This window comes from Cupressus sempervirens, chromosome 6 (genome assembly GCF_028749045.1).
Source record: "Cupressus sempervirens isolate cs-2001-9-10 chromosome 6, ASM2874904v1, whole genome shotgun sequence".
NCBI classification, from domain to species: Eukaryota; Viridiplantae; Streptophyta; class Pinopsida; order Cupressales; family Cupressaceae; genus Cupressus; species Cupressus sempervirens.
This window is the reverse complement of record NC_143123.1, coordinates 195,455,511-195,473,787: the sequence shown is the minus strand read 5'-3', so window position 1 is coordinate 195,473,787 and position 18,277 is coordinate 195,455,511.

Genomic DNA, 18,277 nt, shown 5'->3' with positions numbered 1-18,277 from the left:
TAAAGAAAGTGGCAACCTTTAAAAGTATATAATGACCATGAAATTATCGTGCAGTATCATAAATTTGCATGACCATTGTCTCTGACAGCAGTATTGATCGGTGAAAATTCAATTAATGTGTTATATTTTTCCATCACCAAAAATCAATTCTCACCAGAGGTCGCTATGTCACGATCGGGAAATCATTGTGTTTCGCCAATAGTGACATAGCGAGTGCTCGGATGTTACAAAAGATGACATTCTTTTAAGACGGGCAATGATTTTGAGGATCCCAAGGAAGATATCTTGCAAACTATGCCTTTAGTTCTGTGATAGTCATGTCATTTATGGTTATTCTGTTTTAATTTTTCTTGGTGCCAATTTTTGATGGATCACTAGAAATCACTATGTCACTACTAGAAAGTTAATGACTTTCACCGGTAGCGAGGTAGCAACTAGTCAGAAAGTTATAGTGTAACAACAATTTCAAAAGGTGGGCCCCAAACGAGTTTTTCATCAGAAATGAGTTGTGTAGATCAAAAGACATGGTGGCATCCTCCTAAGCAATTATATGCCAGAAACTCTTAATCCGTCGGAGATCACTATATCACTACTAGAAAGTTAATGACTTTCACCGGTAGCGAGGTAGTCACCAGCCTAAAAAATAACAAACGTGGCAAAGTCAAGGAGGTGTGATGTCACTAAGGATTAAAATTATATATATATATATATATATATATATATATATATATATATATATATATATATATATATATATATATATATATATATATATATATATATATATATATATATATATATATGCCAACATGTTAAGCTAGCTCAACATCATCAATAACCTGGACCCACACCCCATGCATAAAACATATAAGGGATTCCAATCGTCAGATCAAGCTTGGATCAATGATTCTCACTATCTTGCTATGGAAAGATGTGCATTTTTTATGTATAGCAAGGTAGAAAATAAGGGACCCACCACATCTTCAAAGATTCATGCAGTTTCCACGCCCTCAGATCAACTTCAAATCTACGGTCGTCGCTATCTCACTATGAAGAGTTGCATGAAGTTTATGTACAACAAGGTGGAAAATGAGGGACCCACCATATTTCTCTTAAGAATTGTATCAAATGTCTTCCACATGATCAAAGTAGAATAAATGGTTATCACTATCTCGCTATAGAAAGATGCTTGAAAGTTATGTATAGTGAGGTAGTGACTTGATGACACGTGTCCCCAGTCATTAGTGGGCCCAGACTGAAATGCCAACATTGAAGGAAAGGTATAGATGGAAGCATTTCATTGGCTTGACTGCTAATGTGTTAAGAAGAAAGGTGAGTTAGCCTAGTTTTCATCCTTGGATCGTAGGATTTTTCAAAGATCAACGACACAAATTTAAAAGGAAATGTGATGCCACTTTGTTTTTCTATTCTGTGCATTTATGAGGAATGAAAGCTTCACATGTGAGAAAAATAGAGTATAATACAGGAGATTTCATCATTTCCAGTCTCACGCAAACAAAGATTTCACATTTTTTGAGCACAAGAGCCTACTGATGATATTGTGTTAAGCCTAGGAAAGACGTGAAGCAATCCCCCATCTGTTCGTAAGCTATTGTAGAGGTTTAGAGAGGAAAAAGTTGAGAAAATCAAGCAAGTACTCATATTATAACCTCTATAGCATTCCAGTTCCTATGAATTATCGCCAAGATGCCTCTTAAGAAAGCATTTTCTGGGCAAGTAAATTATATGGATGGGAATGTTCATGACGATTTGCTAGAATTAGTCCCAGAGTCCACCACCAAAACTGCACAAGTTAAGAAGTTAATTTCCTTAAACCCTAGGCTTAAGATTGCTGATGGTTTGTATGAAAAAGGGAACTGGGTTAGGGATGTAACAACTTTGTAAACTGGTCTTATTTTGTTCAAAAAATGGTTTTTAGAGAGAAATTTGTTTGCCCCGCATGCTAATATATGGAATTTTGATTTGGGAAAACTAGTAGTTCCAAGTGTTTTCATGGATTATGATTTACTTGAAGCCATTTCCAAGAATTATGACCAAGCTATTAGGGTGGTGAGAAGAACTGATGGTGTGCATTTGATCTCAATTAGTCCTGAGGAAATTAGAGATGTTTTTTGCCTAGATCCATTGATAGATTATCATGTGCCAATTAATTTGCCAAAACTAGAAAATGAATACAAGGCAAAGAAGGATGTGATTAGGGGAGGTGCACTGAGGGCACATATTGGCATAATAGGAACTTTTCCAGTAATCATTGTAGCCTCTAGGGAACCTTTTAAGAAGAGTCTTTTCACTTCTTGGCTATAAAAATATACAGGACCCTATGTTGTGTTTTTGGTGAAGACGAACAGGATTTCATGCCCATTGGCCTTATGTATATTGCTTCCTTTGGTGTAGATGTTATTTTTGATTTTTCTTGCTATTTGGCTAAAGAAATTCATACTGCTTTGGTTGGAATTGCAAAAGGGAAAGTAGAGAAAACTTTTCGCCATTATTCTCTGTTGATGCATATGTTCTTATTCAAGGGAGTAACACATTTTGGTAAAGAGATGGAGTTGAATAGAGAGGAGGATGGAGAAGCACTGCCAGTCTAGTTGTGGAGTGTAGATATGACTTGGGATGCAGATAAGGCTAGTTTTGTTAGATTTGATAGGTATTTTGCCTCCAAGTTGAGATGCCTCATATTGAGTGACAATCCCTGAATCCCCAAGGCACTAATGAATCTTATTAGGCCTATGGATAACCCTCATGATTTGAAATTTTCACACAATTGGGGAGATATTATTCCTTGCTTTGTTTCTACTATTTTTAGGGTTTATGGTTTTAAGGGGAGCCCTCATGTGTTGCCCTACCAAGTACCTTTAAAGGTAGGAATGGCTGAAGTTTTGTGGTAGTTAGGAGAAGTGGAAGAAATGTTTCTATTGAAAAGGTCACTGGGGTCATTTTTTCTACTTGCATTGTGGCTCACTAATTTGTGATTACCAAAGGGGGTTGGCTCTTTTTGCATAAAATTTTGGATCAGTACAAAATGGCTGTTTCCCATCCCTATTTTTGTGATACTGAGGGATTTTTTAATCAGACCTTGAGACATAGGATTAAATTAGGATAGGTCAAACATGACTCATAATATCTAGAGGATATTATAAGGAATGAGTTCTCATTGCAGGAACAAGAAACCAAAAAGGAAAAGTGGAGAGTCTATTCCCGATTTTTAGAATTCGTTCATTGTTTTGATCAGAAATATAGTCCTCTAGATAATGCTAATACAAAGGCTGACAAAATAAATAAACTCATGAATACCTTCCCTAAAATAATGGAAGCTATGAATGAGAAGAAATAATTTTTTATTGATTCATACCCAGATAAGGCCAGAGAGGTCATGAGGAGGCTGGCTTTCACTCCTAATGTAGGAGCTGGTCAAATAGTTGTTCAAAAGAGACCAAGTTATACTATAATTCAAAATAAAAAGGCTCTTGTAGATAAGGGCAAGCAAATAATGGGATCCACCAGTGCAGTCCAAGAGGAGAGACCTGATGAACCTTCTCCCATCATCACAACCAGATGAGTGTGGATTGATGGGAAGCATAATTGCAAGGAGAGTTGCTGACACATCACATGTGCAGGAAGCACATTGGAATGTGGATTCATCCCAATTTGTTTTGGGTACTGCTAAGAAGGAAGAACATGCCATGTTTGAACTACAAAGTAAATATGAAACAATTCTTGAGGCCATAAGGAGGTAAAAAAGAGAATTGAGCTTGAGAACAAGCTAATGGGGAGGTCCACAAGGCCAAGAATAACATACCTTCATCCTCCAGTGGAACCTTTCAAATCCACCCCCCTTGTAGAAATACTAGACACACCGCAAAGGCTAGAATATTATACAGCTAAAGATTTTGAAGAAGAAAAAAACAAGCTATGGGCCTTACATGTGGAGCTAAATATAAAATATGAAGATAAATTAAGAAAAGCTCTCATCTACCTTGGAGACAAAATTGAGTGGCCATTATTTTATGATTAGTTAGCAAGGGTAGTAAACATTTAGGAAGAATTGAAAGCAAAAGATGAGGCTTTAAAGCCTATTATGAATAAGTGGGGGAAGAAAAGGAGAAGAAAAGAGGTGAAATTTTTGTGCTATTCAGTCATAAGGTCATCCCATGACCAAATTGAAAGGATTTATGACATTGTCATTGATCTGCCAGATTTTGATAACAAGAGGGTTTGTTTGCAAAGAATAATAGTGGGTTACTTGAGTAAGTACAAGAGCCAAAAATTTGATTTGTTTCTTCATGCTATAGATAGGAAGAATAAATTGAAAAGCAAAGATGAGTGGACCAAACAATTAGATGATTTTTTCTATTTAAGGATGAATAAAATCATAAATGAAAAAGGACATGCTTGGTGGGCCACTTCAACTAAAGAGTTGGTAAAGGTTCAGTTATTCTGTGATTCTTTGAAATAGGATTTTGTTACTATTGATAATGAGGTTGAATATGTGCTCAAAAGACAAAATGATATTTTCCAATTCAACTAGCCATATGATACAATGTTTGACACATGGATGGCAGATATTGCTTCTGATGAGCAATTTGAGGAAGTTGGAACATATGAAGATGAGATACAGGATGACAAGGTGTAGATTATTGACACATCAACACCAGATCTAAAAAATGAAGAAGTTGAAGGTCACAAGTTAGCTCCAGTTGCAGGTACAGAAGCCCAAGATGTGGACGTGATAGAGGTACAATCAAGGGTAAAAGTAATGTTGTCCATCCAAGATGAAAACAATGGAAATCCAAGGGTAAAAATTGATTTAGAAGCACCACAGGATGATTCATCATTGGCTAGTTTAGTAGCTACATATTCCGAAGATCCAGAATAGTGGTGGCAAACCAAGGAGCTAATATTTTGTAACAATGTAACATAAGTGGGCCTACCAATGAATATTTTGATGCTCTTGGCATTCTATTACACATTGTTTTATCTTTTGTTAGTTGTATTTGTTTCTAGTTTGGAAGGACACTTGTCAATCATATTTGCCCTTTGCTTGTTGCAACTCTTGCCTATATAAATGAGTTTTCAAGGCAATGTGATGGTCCAAATTCTTATGTATTTTTTGGGATTGTCAAGAAATAGTACAGTAGGTCTAGTCATGTGTAGCTATTTTTGAGTTTACTTCTAGTTATGTACTTTTCTGATGACAAATAGAAATGACAGTATCAACATGAATTCATGGGTTCTTCATTGAGTCTCTATTGGTTCTTGTATTAGTCAGCAAAAGGATAATACAAAAGAGTATTTGTACTAGATCCATGTCACTATTTTTTGTCTCCATTTCATGAGTTTATTAATTTTGAGATCATTTGAATAAGGTTCATTTGGTTGAATGCACTCTGGATGGGTTGTATATTGGTTTATTATTGCTTTTAATTCAAGGGATTATGTAAATGCTTCAGTAGATCAGTATAATTCATGAGTTTATGAAAAGGATATCTCATAAGAATGGAAATAGGTGATTATAGTTGATAAATTCAATTATAAGTTAATTGAACAAGATCTCCTACTAATAGTTGACTCTTTGCCCCTATGGATAAAGCGCTGGTCATATAAATTAGAGGTGTTAGAGAGTAAATTTTGTTGTTACATGTCCAAACATTTCAAATTTAAAATCATTCTTGTTCTATTTTTTTTAGAGTTATAATGTTGGTCAGCACTCATTTATATTTTACTTCTGGATATTAGGTAGCTGCTATTCCTAGAAGTGATTGTAAACTTAAGGAGAATTAGGACCAAATTTGCTTGTAAGGGATGCATATTAGTCTAAAAGTATCATAAATTGGATAAACTATGTATGTGTTAGGAATTAGAGATGAAAATTAGAATGAAACTAATATAATTCTCATATATCAGTGTTTATCTTAAGTATCCCCTAGGTAAACCCGCCTTGGTCTTGCAGAGCCTAAAGAGTAGGAAACCATTTTGGTTTTGTTGAAGTTGATCCAAATGGTTTGCACATAGAGTTGTTGATAGGAAATGGCTATTCCTTAGATTGTGTGAGTATTATCAATTTGGTGTTGAGAATTTTGTGGTTCAGTAGTTTTAAACACCAACAAGAGGCACTTGCTCAGTCTCTTGGACTTGAGCTTCTGGCTCATCTTGAAGCTTTGCTTGTTCAAGATTTTTCTATGGTTGTTGAGGTGGTTGGGCCTAAGCTATTTGTTTCTTACCCTTTTTCGCTCCATTCATTTTCACTCCTCTATCCTCTTCAAAATACTCAACTTCTCGCTCATGTTGATGAACCATTTTTGACCTCACTGGGGATTGAGTCAAGAAAGTTGGTATTGTAACTTTTACACCTTTTCTTTTGGTAGGTCATGTTGTGGCTTGTAGAGGAACAACTTGTGAATTTGGATCAATTTTGAAAGGCTTCTTGATCCATTCCATCATTAGTTGGACCATATTTTGAGCTCTATTAGTGATGTCCACATTCTCATCCCTACCAATCTCCACATTCATGATTGGTCTATCGTATATTTTGTCCCGATTGTACAATGGATCCAAGACATCTTTAGTGTCTTTCTCAAGAGCCTTGAGTAGGATCTTCATTTTCAAGGCCTTTTTTTCCAAATATAGAGTCATTCTACAATAATCTCTTATTTGGATATCATAGTCATCTATTGTATTCATCTAGTAGTCCTCCAGTGCATCTTCATGTACAAACTACTTCCCTGCCAGATGCATGACCATCCCTATGTTGTCAAAATAAGGGTGAGGGGAGTTGTACTCTTCTAAGTGATATTGATCCCATTTTGACTTGAAGGTCATGATGTCTTGCTTCTATTTGACCTTGAAAGCATCGATGGTGATTGGCCATACTCATGTCTTCTTGTGTTGTTTCCTCACTCTTTTATATGTAGATGCGATTCACCTGAAAATCTCCAACAAAATGAGCCTATCCGATGGATATCTCGGGAGCTTCTTTGAGTTAACCATGGTACCAACTACCCTTAGGTAGGTGAATGTTTTAAACTAGATGTCGGAGGCACCGATCTCTATGATTCTAGTTGCCTCATCTACTGACATCCTTTTGGCATAATCACTCTCTATGAATTGGATGATTAGAAATATAAAGCTATCATTAACTATCATGTACTCTTTACTCTGATCTAAGAGTTTCTTCTTCACCAGCTAAGTATATACCACATAGGTCCATGCATTATCATCTTGCATGCTACCTCTTTTGTAAAGTCCCGAGTAGTTGGTTGTTTTGGCTGCCAATAAGTACACAAAATATGATGTCATGTAGAATTTAGGGTTGACCTTAACAACTACTAGTTGCTCATCTAGGTTGCCACTCAACATTGTGGCCCAATCAATTGGTATCTTGGTCGTTTAGATGGTTTCTATGAAATGGACCATCCAAATATGAAGATGTCCTACTGCTAGTAGTCCCATAACCCTACTCAAAAGCATAATGGTGTATCCCATGTCATCTTTCATGTATCCTCAGGTCATGTCTACCTTGTCGACTTTGTGGCCCATTGGTGTTCTATCAATAAAAAATGATGATTGGATTATCTCTTTGGTTTCCATCTCATTTTCTTGATACTATCTTTTTGCTCCCTCATAGGATATTTGCAAGTATTGATCAACCCTTGGAAGGTGGAATAACTTCTCAATGTTTTGAGGTTGGAGGTCTAGGACTATCTCTCTCATGACACTCTTAACAACCTTTTCTTCAGTGATATAGTTTTTTGTAAGAGCCATGATGAGTTCTAAAGATTGCACAGAAGTAGGATATGACACTGCATTGACAAGCCCAAATCTAATTAGTGTTGATACCATTGTAGACCATTCTCTTGGCTTATTGAAAATGGTAAGGAAGGAATTCCAATAATGTGCCCCAGCTTGATGTCTCTGATTTTGGAATGTCCATCTTGAAAGTGAGATTTCTTTAGTGTACCTTGGTATTTGAAAACTACAGGTTTGGGAGCAATCTTTTTAGCCATTGAAGATGATGATGACACCATTTTATCTACACAAAAGAGGAAGATATTAGTTTGGATAGCTAAAATCATACTAGGAACAAACCCCAAGAGATCAAACCCAACACAAAACCGTAAAAATTAGTTAAAAACCAATTTATTTTTCCAAAAAGTCTTGAAATGCAGAAAAGCACACCTAGTGCATCTTGATAGGTGCACTTGGTGTGCTAAATGGCCTTTTTAAAATGCTTTTTGTGTAGTTGTGCACCTGCACACGTAAGCACCCCTATGAGGTTCACACATGTGCATGTGCACACATGTACACATGTAGTGCTTTGGAGAAATAAACTTTCCAATTGTTAGTGCACTAAGGGTGCACACATGTGCACCTTTATATGCCTTAAGTGCTTCAAAAAATAAAGGAAAGGTGTGCATGTGCACGCCTTGAGAAGGTGCACACATGCATACCTTTCATTAGGGTTTTTTCACTTAGTTTTTTAGGTGCAAAAGATGTGCACAAGCACAACTTAGATAGTTTTGATGACTTAGTTTTTTAGTTTGTTTGCTAGGTTCTTTGGTTTTTTAGAGGTGAAAGAAGGTGTGCATATGCACACCTTGAGGAGGTGCTCATGTGCACACCTTCAAGCATCTAACCTTGTGTTTTATGTGATGCAAGAGGTTGGAGTGCACTAAGCAAGGGTGCAGAGGTGTGGTTTGATAGGGAAGCATAGAAGACAATGAGGAGAAGAGGGGGGCCTTAGGTTTTATATAGACCCCAAGCTTGGGGTGCACACCTCTGTAGGTGCTCACCCTCTAGAGGGAGATGAGTGCACACTCATGCACTGAGCATACTTGCACACCTTGGATAGGTGTGCATGTGCGCTAGTGCACACTTTTTCACTAAAAACTCAAAAAAACTCACTTCTCCTCTAGTTCTAACACTCCATACTTGCCTAATCAGAGACTGAGGCTTGACCTAGACTCGTGAAGAATTCCAACATGACCCAGGCCATGGACTAGGGATCTAGGAGATAAAAAAATTACTATGGGGTCCCCATTTCTAGAAATAATGGGGTGTGCATTGTGAAACCACAACATGCTCGACATACCTATTTATTTCTTTAGACAATAATGCAGTAATTGATGCAGTGATTTCATCCATATTTTCTTCATATTGCATTGGTCTTAACCATGCAAGCCTTGGAAACATTTTTTGTGCATACGTGAAATTTGTATCTACCATGAAACAAATATCTTCATAGTAATGATCCACCAGAGACTATGGGATCCTCATTCTATTCTTAATTTTTCTCTTAAATTCATCAAAATAATTATCGATTATGGTCTCAAAATTTTTGCCCAATTATTTAATGAAAACATTGATCTACTCAGTGAGCAGTTTTGTCCTATCCCATACAATTGTGCCTACTATAGGAAATGATTTTTGTACATAGAAAAATATATAGACTAGAAAATATCTAAACTTACATGAAGTACTCTTTTCCTTCCAAATTGATCTAAGATTTTTTGATAGTTATTGTAGTTACAACTCAGCGAGGTCATAGCTGTGATCTTTCTTTATAATTTTATAGCTTAGGTCAATTGCAATGCATGGAACATTATTCAGTTGGCTTTACTGATATAACTTGTGCACAATTACACACAATGTAAACTCAATAAAAGGATCCTCAATTCCATCAATAAACATTCCTCAGTCATTCCATTTGGGAATCGTCTGATCCTCGATGACATTCTTCGCTACACATCTCATGGTCTTTGTTCTGTCTAGGGTGGGATAACTAGTAACTCAGTGACTAATTTCTTTGTTTATCTTGATCGGTCCACCTTCCAACCATAATTTTGTATCATGTACTCGGCTCAATACAATCTTTATCTATTCCACTATGAATACTTAGGAAATGCTAGGGCACGAGTAAGCCCTTTCTCGACAAAAAAATTGTTTTCATCTTTCAAGATTCAATTATCACATAATTTTTCATAAGAATCTCGCATTTCATAATCTCCAATCTTCGCAACCTTGCACATGTAACATAATCAACCATCATGAACCATCAAGACTCTAGGTGGAATCAATGACAGGGCACCAGATACATCTCAAATATTCACAATGTTAGGGTAAGCCATGAATTTGAGTGGAGGACATTAGTCTTTCCTCACAATTTGTGTGTTGCTTTCCTTCAACATCTCTTTACTAGAAGCAGGCAATGCCATTTTGAAACTTAACTTCAACAATTTTGAAAACAACTTAACTCAGAACTTCAAACCTTACTTAGTTCTTCAAATTTTTTTGTCGATGGTACATTGTGATTTGCGCACTCTTTCATTGAAATTACCTTTAATTGGCTGTGTGCATTGAAATCACTTGGAAAATGAAAATGAACATAAAAAATTTGATATATACCTTAAATTTGTCGAATTAAGTCTGCAACAAATGCATTGTACTGAAGTAGGTGCATTATAGTTGTTTTGGCCTTCACATAGCATTGTGTTCACACTTCTTTCCTTCAAATATTTGGTCTTCATTACTTAGCTCAATCATCATATTCCCTTGGTTTTTATATGAATTCTTGGCTCATATGACATTACTTAGTTGCTATAGGATATGATACTCATAATCGACATCAATTATGTATTGAATTATTTTTCTCAATTCTTCCCTTGAATCTGTCTTAGTGCATCTTGATTCATGTATATATGGATTTTCAATCACATTTCTTTTGAGGAACTAATATGTAATTTTTCATTGAAGTGTACAGTTCCTCACATACCTTCTTTGGTTAATTGGATGTGGTGTGATCACTTGATCTATTGGATTGGGTGATCTCAGCTTCGCTTGATTGACTACCTCTAGCTTCTACTTTCTTTTTCCAGGTTTGATTCATCTCTTTCTTTTTTTATTCTATATCAACTTTGCCTTTTCCTTTGATGTGTCCATTTCTTGGTGCTGGCACTCGGGTCCTACAGTTCTTACTAACATGACCAACATTGTAAAAATTAAAGCAAACTATGCTTTTATTTAACCACTTCTTGTAATTACCTTTGAAATGTGTCCTAATACAATTTTTTGGAATGTGACCATACCCTCCAAAATAATGACAATTATACCATGTTTTATAATCCCAATTTCAAGAGTTACCTTGCTCGCGTACATATGCTTGCTTCTTAGATGTATAGTTGGATTTTTTCTTGGATTTGCATTCTTGATCTCTATGTCCATATTTCTAACAAATGTAGCAATGTCCTTCAAATCTAGGTGCAATAGGTGCATCACTTGCCTTTGACCTACATTCATGTGCTTGGTATGCTTGTTTCTTGCAATTTTAGCAATTACCAGTAAACTTAGGTTTAGGGTTTTTCTTACCATTCTTGCTTCTACAAATGTTTATTGTGTGTACTACTTTGCCACAATGATGACATGTACCTTTTCCTTCAAGTTTTTCATTTCTTTTCTCTCCACTCTTGGATGATTCTCATTCTTCAACATATGAAGAGTGATTGATATGATCTAGACTAGAAGTATCACTAGATGACATTGGTGATCTCATTAGCTCTTCAAAGTACCTTATAGATTAACTAGGTTTGTTCATTCTCTCTAGAAGTTCTTTCTCATATCTTAACTCATTCCTCAGGTGGTCACTTTGTGATCTTAGATTTGTAATCTCCATGTCATTTATGTTCAACTCTTGATTCATCATGTCCAGTTGATTGTTTGTAAGCTTTTGCACATTAGATGACCTTTTTTCAATTCTGAGAGCCATCTGTCTCTTGTCTTCTTTAGTCATGGATTTGTCTTATTCAACTTTCTTTTTCTGTTCAGTCACTTCACACATTCTCATTGATTGGATTTCATGTTCTCTCTTCAATCCTCTAACTTCTTCATTCACAATGATGTTCTTCTCTTGTAGGTCTACTATTGCTACATCACTTTTATTGGAATTCCCATTGTTAACCAACCCTTTGGTATCTGATTCTTAATAAAGTGTATCATTCTATTGAATGACTATATCTTTCCTTTTCTTTAAGGATTTCCTTAGCTCCTCTCTTGTTGCTTCAAGTTGCTACAATATGATATGGATGTCAATCATAGGATACTCGATAATCTTTCCCATTTTTAAAGCCTCCATCTCCAAGACCTGAACCCTCAAGTTGTTAGACTTCTTTTAGGAGAACTTGGCTCTTATAACAATTGTTGGATTTCTTATTGGGAGAAAAGATACCGAGAAAGGGGGGGGTGGGGGTGAATTGGGATCTATAAAACTTTAACTCTTTAAATAAATAAATAAATAATATATATATATATACTACATTCACTCCTAATACATCTCATATATATCATATAATCATGAACTGTAAAACTAAAATGAATCTAACTATGCATGATATCCATCAACACAAAAATTTAAACACATAATCCAAAGATTTTGGTTACCCAAAAACCCTCCAAGATGAAGGTAAAACTGGTGTGGGGATGACACCCACAAATCTTCACCACTACAACAATAAAATTTGCTTTTTAGGGCTACAATTTTGGTCACTTCTAATGATCTACCTTGTGAGGGGTCTTACCTATTAAGAGATTTACAATGTTGTTAAATCTACTTTGATCAAAGGATTTGAACTCACAATGAAGTAAGCACTCTGTTAGGAGATTTGGCTAGGTCTGTCAAAACCACTTCATTAAGAGATTTTCCTTGATACACTAGTTATAATGTCTTAGTACCTGATCCCTTAGTTAGCACTTGATGCTAGATTATGGATCTCCTCTTTCCTTGTTTGAATTGATCTCCTTATATATTTTTCTTTGTTCTTCCCTTCCTACTAGGTTGCTTTGTTTGATCTCTTTATCAAACTTAGCCTTCCTTGCTTTGTCCCTTACCTTTTTGTACATTCAAGATCTTCCCTCAGATACTTTTGATTTATGTTTTGATCCCTTCTTAAATATATAATCATGGAAGGTTCTAGATCAAAATCAATGATCCATAATTCACCCTTTTCCACTTAGTCCTTTTGGTTTTTTGATTGGTTACTCTACCTTCCTTGGGATTGATGTCCTCTGATAAAATGTGTAATTATCTCCTTAGCTAACTCTATAATTAAAAATATAGCATAGAAGTTGGCCAAAATAATTTTCATAAGTGTTTGTGCCATTATAAACACATATTCCAAAACTGGTTTATTCAAAAATTGAATATCCTAACTCTTGATCATAACTAACATTCATGTTGGCCCTCAAATTCTATATACTTGGCATGTATTGAATCACTTGGCATAAACTATCTTTACATTACTCAGCCTCCATGTATTTCACTCAACATATATTGCAACTTAGTCTTCATAAGGGTGCTCGACAACCTTTGGCTTGTTTGACATGTAGTGAAAATATAAACAAGTCCATGTAGCTCGGTCTTCATTGGATGGCTTAGTCATAGTGATGAATGACCAACATTGCCTAGGAAATGACTAAATGTTAGGCAGTAATAGGAAATAAGGCTTAGAGATCAACAATCTAAATGTATCAGGTAATTGTTCACTCCATTATCTAGCCAACCTAAAGAATCATTAGATTCAAGGCTGTTTGATCCTTCTATTGAGGAGATTAAAGCTATGTTGGCCAAGCTACAAGAGTAAAGAAATTTTGGATAGATTGACAGAGAATGACTAGAGAAAATGAAAGCTAGGGGCCTACCATTGATAGAGAAATTGGGTGCCTTGTACATCAAAGTTGAGAAATTGAAAGAGATAATGGGGACTAATCTTGAGTCCACGAAATTAGATATTTAGAAATACAAGGACTCCATGGACTTGTTGTATGAGGTCATAAACATGGATGGATAGAGTGATCCCATCTTGAACATTCTGAAGGATGGAAACTAGACCCTGGCACATTGGATGAGGTCTCTTGAATTTAAGAAAGAGAGGATGAATAAGGCTAAGAAATAACTGAATAAGGTCAATGAATCAATAAAGAAAGTGGAAGAAAAACATTTTTAATATCTTAAGAAGCTATATACATAGTCACATGTAAGTAAGTGTGGTGAGGTGGTAGATGTGAGTCACATGAAGAATGCCTACCAAGATTTCATTTATGACTTGGTTCGTCTTGACAAGTTCCAGTTATTTGATCTATACATGCTCATTGTCATGGATGGGATGCTAGTGAAGGTGTCAAAAAAGTTGTATATCAAGGTCGGCACCATGGAGGGCTCGGTCATAAACCATGATTACTGGTTGGTCAGGTCAGACAATGTGTTAATTCTAAATCTAGAGGATCTAATGATAATTGTTGAGGTAATAAAGCATCACAAGATGAATCAAAAAGCTGCCAAGCCAAAGAATGGTACAATCCAAAATGCTTCGGCTCCCCCCAAATTAATCATTACAATGTATTGAATGACATGTGTCATTCTCTCCTTCTTATACCTTCTTGGAAGGTAATATTTTTTAATGGTTGGATGACTAAGGGCCTATAAATGTAAATTTTTGATAATCAATAAAGGATCAACAAATTTTAGTGTGAATTTTCCCCTATAACTGTGATTACTAAGTGAGAAATGAGAATTTTTGTATTAAGATTGTTGTTTGTGGAGATTTATTTTTTCTTGAAATTGGGAATTGTTTATCTTTGATGGTTGCTGTGGTTGATAATCCTAATAACCTATGTATTACTGCAGTTTCTTGCATTTTCTTCTCCCCTATTTTGTGTTGCATACACATGTTGTGTTTGGGAATTGGGATGTAAAAGAATTGGGAAGTCATTGAGTTTAATGGTCATTGGGCTAATGGCTTTGACTGGTTTGAGAGCCACTTAGGTTCAATCATTTCTCTATTTCCTATGTTTTAATTTAGGAGTAAATTGCATACCATTTAGTAGTCGGTAGATGCATATGGGAGTAGAATTAGAAGTAGTTGATGTGCTCAAAGGAGGTCTGGTTATTTTCACATTTGTGAGAGTGATTGGGTTGAAATCTTAAGTCTTGCTTGGGTTTTCTATGGTTGTGGGAAATTTGAAAATAGTCTCTTCTACTCTCTGGTTAAGAGCATAGCCCGTAATTAGGAGTAGGAACCAAAATAAATTCATTGCACATCTACTAAGAGGGAGTTGTACCTCTAAAATTAAGAGGTAAGCTAAAAGAGGAGCCAAACCAAAGATGCTTCCCAAACTGTTGGTGAATCTTTGTTTCCCATCCCTTTGGCATGAGAGAGTAATTTCTATTGAGAGAAAGAGGAGGACAAACTATCAACCAACAACATATAAATATTTTGTGTACAATATAATTGATTTACATACATATAATATTTTCTCTACAATACTATTAAAATCTATAGTGACAAGTAATAGCTATTATGTGGCACTTGTTAGGCTAAATATTAGTATTTTCCTGGGCTAAACATTATTGCAAATATTTTTTATTAAATAGTAATTAAATTCCTTTTAAATTTTATTTTTTTGTTGAAAGTTCAACTTTCACCTAGCCTCTTTGGTTAAGAAACAAGGACTAAGGAGTATCCATTCTGCTAAATTCACCCAGGGCATGATCCCTACCTTATCCCTTTTAGATGTTGAGGGTCTTGCACTCAACAAGACTTGATCCTTGGTGGGCTCTTTGTGAGTCTTTCAACTTCACCAATAGACCAAGGGCCTTTTGAAAAATTCTATTATTTTAACCAATAACAATTAAGAATTTTTCTTTCTTAATTTTTTAATTTTTTTTTATGATGTATATATGACTAATTTTTAATTTAGAAAACAATTCAAACTATCTTTCTTTTTTGTGATTGGTTAACTTGTTTGAGGTTGTATTAGTAGATTTAATGGAAGCACTATCCCTCAAGCCATTTTTTAGGAGATAATATTGTCGGTTATTACATTTAAATTAATTTTATATTTCAAAATAAAAAATATTTTATTATATTGGTTAAGTTATGATATCTAAAATGGTATTGTATTTTAAACATAAAGTAGTGGGTTGAAAAAAAAAAAAAACAAAAGTTTTTAGAGTTTCTAAATAAAAGTAGATTTGATACAACCTTAGTGATTTAATAATTAATTTAATATTCTATAATTTAAAAAAATTTAATTATGATTTGAATTACATGTATGCATATCTTAGATTATCATTTTATAATTCTTCAAACTTTTGTTATGGGGTGTTGTGAGTGAACCATCTCTTAATATAATATGTTTAGTAAATGTTATTTTTGTCAAAATACCTACACTTTTAAAGAAATTACACAAGCATGTATTGAAATATTTAAAAAAATTATTAGAAGCAAATTTATTTGTTATTTGTTATTTAAAAAAAAGTATTTATTGCACTAATATATTAAATTAATCAACAAAATAGCTATTTAATTTAGAAGTGTGACTTTCAACTATACCAACCATAGCCATGGAATCAATTCGATGCTACAAACTCACATATTCACATTATGTCCCTTTCTATATATTGCCTACATTTCCTTTTTGTGAATTAAAGTATCAATAATTTACACACTAAAAGTAGAAATGATATATCTTCTCCATTACAACAAGTGTCATATAATAGCTAAGTATTTTCCTAATAATAAATTAACACTATAAATTATAATTATAATATTCACTATAGTTATAATATTTAGTATAATTATAAATATAAATAATAGCATATTAGTTTGAAAGCTTAGTGTAATAGTATACTATCTAACAAATACTAATATTATAATGTTATTATACCAAGCTTTCAAATTAATATATTATTATTAATAATTATAATTATATCAAATACTATAACTATAATAATAAATATTATAATTATAATTTATAGTTTTAATTAACTGTTAGGTGAATACTCACCAGTACATGGGTACTTGTTTCAAATGAAATTGGATCCTCTTATTTAAATTTTGGTAAATGGTGAATTTTTATTTAAATGTATGCTATTTTATAATATTGATATTTATTTATTATATAATGGTAGAAATGATAATATCTAAGCAAGTTAGTTGTTTTTAATGTTAGATAACTGAGAGGGGGGTGAATTAGTTATAACCAGGTTTCCTACAGGTCTTAAAAGCACTTTTCACCAACTTAAACTTGATAAACTTTCAAATAACTTAGTAGATAGATCTAACATCATAATCTTAACTAAAAAAAACTTTTGCATCAAATTGTCAACTTATTGTTCCTTAATATACCGAGTATCAGAGTAAACATCTAGATTATACCAAGTTGCAACATTAAATAGTTAACTAGAAATAAACATGCAACATAATAAGCGTTCACACACTTTGATATATGTCACAACCTATTTTGCCTTACCAAATAAATCACTCTCCTTTTTTCCACCTAGATATATTTTAAAGTTGTGAATTCCAAATTGAAATAGGAATCTCATCAGGTATAATTCTAGAGAGGGAATTAAGTATCTATTACGGATTTTATTAAAACATCTTAATTAAACAAATTTGAGATCATTGCATGAAGTGGGAGGGAAGGTAATAAGTTAGGTCACCAAATTTTTTATGACAATATTCTTTTGTCATTGGAGGATTGATAGGTATGTGGGGATGGACATTCTATTTTGTAGAGGGAAAAAAACAAGGCAACCATTGGAGAAAGGTTCTAAAAAAAGAGAGTGCCTCTGATGGAAAAGGTATAGAACATCATGCGATGCTCTCCGCATAGTTGCATACACTAGAATGCTCTCATTTTTACTATTTATTGCTCTTCCATATGCTTGAGTCCATCTGGCAACCTGCTGCAATCAATTAAGATACAATGATATTCATCATTTCAATTGATGAAAACTTGTTTCTTGGTTCTTGATACTCAAACTAGACAATGAAAAATGGATTTGGGAGAAGGGAAAGAAAATTGGAAAGGTTTTAGTCAAAAGGTTCTTTCATATTATATAGAATAGGTAATAGTCCATTAGAGCTTGAAGCAAGAGCTCAGCTTAGCACTAAGAGGATGCAAGAGGATTGGGAGAAAGCTTTAGCATTCAAGTGTTGGCAACATTTGTTAAATTAGGTTCTTTTTTGTTTAAGCAAGTATTGAGTGTCATTTCTTAAAATTTAGAGTAACCAAAAGTGACTCATTCAAGAGCTTTTTAATAACCATTTCTCTAGTTGCATTTCTTGTATGTTTTATGGCTATGGTCTAAACTTATCATTTGTATTCCTTCTTTCCCAACCATGAGTAGAAGCATGAGACAATCAATGGGTAAAAAAAATTGGAAATGTATGATAGATTGCCTCAAAAGATAACAATCTTA